Below are 5268 nucleotides of genomic sequence, written 5' to 3'. Positions count from 1 at the left end.
AAGGAACAGGGCAAACAAAGCATTTGCAGTTTTTAGGGCCTAATATTTGTATATGTAAAAAGTAGGCACAGCTGGAAGACAGAGCATCTAGATTTTTAAAAATCAAGGATTCCACTTTTACACTGAACCCTGGGTCCCCCACAAAAGAGGGAAACACCAAAGGACTGGGCTGCACAGTGTTTCCAGAGTACACCTCACTACAAAGATGTCACCCTGAGGCTGGTGGGGGTGTGTGAGGCATTAGTGAGAGTGACAGATTGTGTGTGAGGTATTAGTGGGTGGGAGACCCATATCAATCAGCCCATTCTGTGATCAGCCCATCCACCATGGGATAGTTATTCCTTGGTGGTGAGTATTCCCACAGTCTCCATGTATTCAACTATGCCTTTTTTATAGAATAGAGCAAAGAAACAAGTAGCCTACATACAGTAATAACTATTAATTGCAACCACTGTCAGCTACCTCCAAAACTGCAGCCCTCACCAGTGACCCACCAGCCATTGCATACACAAGGTCAAATTCTCTAATAGGTCAAAGTAATTCCTTGAACCCCCAAAGCCAAAGAGACCAGGTAATGCAATGCAAAGGAGAGTGGAGCTTTAGACCTGATAAGAACTTGCCCATGACTCTTCAGACTCCACAGGAAGACAGAAGATCATTCCCACAAAGTGGGTGAGTGGTAGCTTTTCTATGTTTCTTACAGGGTCTTTAGATGTTCCCACAGATCCTTTTATGTGATATTCAAGACAGCAAAGAGAAAGGAGGAACAAAAAGCCAATGAAGTTTTGCGCTTTTCTTAACAAAAATCATACCACAAGAAATGAAGCATACAAAAAGACCAAATATACAATTAAAAGAAGGTTCAGTAAACTAGAAAAATCCTCAGAAATAGGATCCCAAAGAAAAAAGGCAGAAAGGCCTTTAAATATATATATTTATATAAATATATTTTTGCATATTTATATACACATATATTTATATATTGTAATAATACATTTATATATTATAATATATAATATAAAAATATTTTATCTATTATATATTTTATAATATTTATATATTATATGTTATATATAATATATAACATATAATATTATACATTTATATAATATATAAATAGAATATAATATATAAATATATAACAATACATTTATAATATAATATAATGTAATATAAATTAAATATGAATTAAATATATTTCTATAAATATATAGGTATATATTTATATAAATATATAACTATATTAAATATATACCTATATATTTAATATAGTTATAATATAATATAAATATATGTATATTATATACTTATGTATATAACGATATATTCAACATATATGTTGAATATTAGCTTCCAATTAAGCTGACTTCTGATCATAGAGCTTTTTAAAAATATATTTTCAGATCTTTTATTATCGGATTTTGGCTAGGACAAATAGCTAATATTCCTGACTTTTAAACTTTTTTATGAAAGGTAACTTTGCAAGTGACTCAACAATTTAACTAAGGACACATGAGGTGTCTCCAAAGAGGTAAAAAGCAGTCCTCACAAGATACAGATTCACTGAAAGACAGTTCAAAGAAAATAAAGTTTCAGTAGCCGCAAACGGGATTCAACCCACATCTGTCCAGCCATATTCTCTAGTGTCTCAACTTCTCAGCTGACTGTCTACACACAAAGGCCCAAAAGCCTCATACGCCCCCACAGATGGAAGGAGGCAGAAAATCAAAAGCTGTCCATGAAACGGAAAATGATCAACAACAAATGGGTACCCCAAAAAGCCAAAAGTCACACAAATATCAGACCAAAAGGTACTGGTTCCCTGACTGGTAATCAAACCCAGACCACAGTAGTGAAAGCACAGAATTTTAATTACTGGACTGAAAGGTGGAGCAGCTTTATTGTGAATCCTACAGACAGTTTGAGCACATATGTTATTGTGGGGAAAAGAAAGAGAGATCAGATTGTTACTGTGTCTGTGTAGAAAGAAGTAGACATAGGAGACTCCATTTTGTTCTGTACTAAGACAAATTCTTTTGCCTTGAGATGCTGTTAATCTATAACCTTACCCCCAACCCCGTGCTCTCTGAAACATGTGATGTGTCCACTAAGGGTTAAATGGATTAAGGGCGGTGCAAGATGTGCTTTGTTAAACAGATGCTTGAAGGCAGCATGCTCATTAAGAGTCTTCACCACTCCCTAATCTCAAGTATCCAGGGACACAAACACTGCGGAAGGCCGCAGGGACCTCTGCCTAGGAAAGCCAGGTATTGTCCAAGGTTTCTCCCCATGTGATAGTCTGAAATATGGCCTCGTGGGAAGGGAAAGACCTGACCGTCCCCCAGCCCGACACCCGTAAAGGGTCTGTGCTGAGGAGGATTAGTATAAGAGGAAGGCATGCCTCTTTGCAGTTGAGACAAGAGGAAGCCATCTGTCTCCTGCCCGTCCCTGGGCAATGGAATGTCTCGGTATAAAACCCGATTGTATGTTCCATCTACTGAGATGGGGGAAAACCGCCTTAGGGCTGGAGGTGGGACATGCGGGCAACAATACTGCTTTGTAAGGCATTGAGATGTTTATGTGTATGCATATCTAAAGCACAGCACTTAATTCCTTACTTTGTCTATGATGCAGAGACCTTTGTTCACGTGTTTATCTGCTGACCTTCTCTCCACTATTATCCTATGACCCTGCCACATCCCCCTCTCTGAGAAACACCCAAAAATGATGAATAAATACTAAGAGAACTCAGAGGCTGGCGGGATCCTCCATATGCTGAACGCTGGTTTCCTGGGTCCCCTTATTTTCTTTCTCTATACTTTGTCTCTGTGTCTTTTTCTTTTCCAAGTCTCTTGTTCCACCTAACGAGAAACACCCACAGGTGTGGAGGGGCAACCCACCCCTTCAGTTATGATTTTCACTTTGTGTTAGGTCAGATTTTTGCTGTTTAATTTTGTCAAGAGAATTTCTAAGGTTAGCCATGATACTATTATATGTCTTTATTTTAATTTGGTCTGTCTATAAACACAAAGAAGGCAATTGTTTAGAACCAAGCAACAAGGGTTGAGATGACAAAAGCCCACAGTGATGGGACTTTAAAGACAAACTCCCCTGAGAGCTTGACACATTCATAACAAAAAGTGTGCTGCTTAAAATCTTACATGTCTCACGTCCCAGCCATTTTCAGACTGGTCACCTTATATGACCTGAAAATCATGCCTCATAGATAGTGGAGACCAAGAGAGAGTGCTCCCACTTTGTCACCAGCCACACTTTCAAGGATATAAAACAAGATGAAAGGGGAATCTCATATGGTTTTTATTTTGGGGGCCCACAACAAAGTTTATATGCTGTTCTGGTCAGAACTACAATTCTGACAAGTCCGCAAGGCTGGCTGGAAAAATGGGCTTATAAAGGCTTTAGGCCTATGTTCTACCTCATGCTTGGTACCCTTCTTTATGACATAACAACACGGAAAGACAAAGAAAGAAAAAGTTGATTTCTGGGACAAAAAGGATCAAATAATATGAATACTTAAACCAAAAATTACACCAGAGTCACAACACCCAAGACTACTCACACAAATCCTTGTCTCCCATTAATCAAGATTTTGCAGAGAAAAGAGACAAACAGGGATTTTAACTGTCAACTTGATCAGATTCCACAGAAAGAGAGGCCAGAAGCTTGGCCGGTAAGAAATTCTTGTTCTTCTGGCAGCTAGTCAGGTCCTGGGTTCCCTTCACTCTGGCTTAAGAGCAGAATAGTTTTGGTATCCTGCTCACAGCACCAAAACCATAGGAGCCAAGCAAAAACTTCCCCTTTGCCCTCTGAAGGTCCACTGAAAAATCAACTGATAAAAGGCAGCTTAATAGGAGAAATGGCACAGAAATTTATTAACATACCCACAAAGGAGAACCACAGAGTAATTATTCCTCATGTCATTTCTTCTTTTAATCTGCTTTTGTCAGTTGACTTTTCAACAAAACTTCAGAGGGCAAAGGGGAAGTTTTTCCTTGGCCTCTATGATAGGAATTGATTCATTCGCTTGTTCATTCAACAAATATTGATTTTGTGTCTACTTCATGCCAGACACTGTTCCAGGTGCTGAGGATATGCAGGGGTGTGAGATTGGTAGGTTGGAGGCATATGAGACATGAAGCAGAAAAACAAGTTCAGTGGCTATTGTAGAAATTCTGGTGAGAAATGATGGTAGCTACTAAGCTAGTAGTAGTGGGGTTGGACAGAAGGGCCACATTTAAGAGATTTTTAGGAAGAAGTTGACAGATGTTGACAGATTGTATGTGAGTCATTAGTGAGAGGCCAGAGATCAGGATGACTTTCAGGATTCTGGCTTTGGTGCCTCAGCCTGTAAGATTTGGAATACCAGAAGGGAGCAGATTCAGGAAATGAAGGGACTCTCCTTTCTTCTGTTTTGGATATTTCATTTGGTACCTGGAGCATCCAAGTGGAGTTCTTCAGAGGAGAGTTAAATTTATGGTGTTGGCACTCAGAGCAATGTTGCTTGAGTTAGAGATTTGATAGCTGAAGCCACAGGAAGAAATGAGATTACTTAGGAAAAGTGAGACAGAAGAGAAGAGAAAATTATCAAGTTTAATGGCTGGATTGAAGAAGAGAAATCTGTTTTCTTCATTTACATAGGAATAAAATGACAGAAGCCAGTGGAGAATAGAAGGTTAAAGAGGAAGAGCTTACGAGTGCCAAATGTTGGTTAGGGGCTGGGAAATCTTTCCCTTTGCCTTCTGAAGTTTTGCTGAAAATCACATATTACTAGGAGAAAAGGCATATAAATTTATTTGGTTAGAGTTGTACCTGACACAGGAGCATTTAGAATGCGGACCCAAAGATATAGAGGAAACTGTCCATTTTCATCATTAGGTTCAACAAAGTATGGGCAGCTATGTAGAAATATGATCGGACAAAAAGGGTAAGATCTAATGCTAAAGATCAAGTGGGGAAACCTACCTAGAAAGGCCTGTGTGTCTAGATTCTTCTTGGCATCTCTGAGCATGGATTTCATTCTGGATATGGGGCAGGATGCTCTCTGGAATGAGGGTCTTTAGACCTGCAATCAAACAAGGTAGGTCAAATAATTTTTTTTATGGCTGATTTTTACACAAAAACGTTGGGGGAACGTTAGGATAATACTTTTAGGTTTTATGCCTGGTGTTGGGGAAATGGGGTTTTAGTTTCTATGACCTGCCTTGAGGAAGAAAAATTCTAGTTTCTAAGGCTAGCCTTGGGAGAATG

This window comes from Pan paniscus, chromosome 4, assembly GCF_029289425.2.
Source record: "Pan paniscus chromosome 4, NHGRI_mPanPan1-v2.0_pri, whole genome shotgun sequence".
In the NCBI taxonomy this organism is placed as follows: Eukaryota; Metazoa; Chordata; class Mammalia; order Primates; family Hominidae; genus Pan; species Pan paniscus.
Note: the sequence above shows the minus strand (reverse complement) of the source record.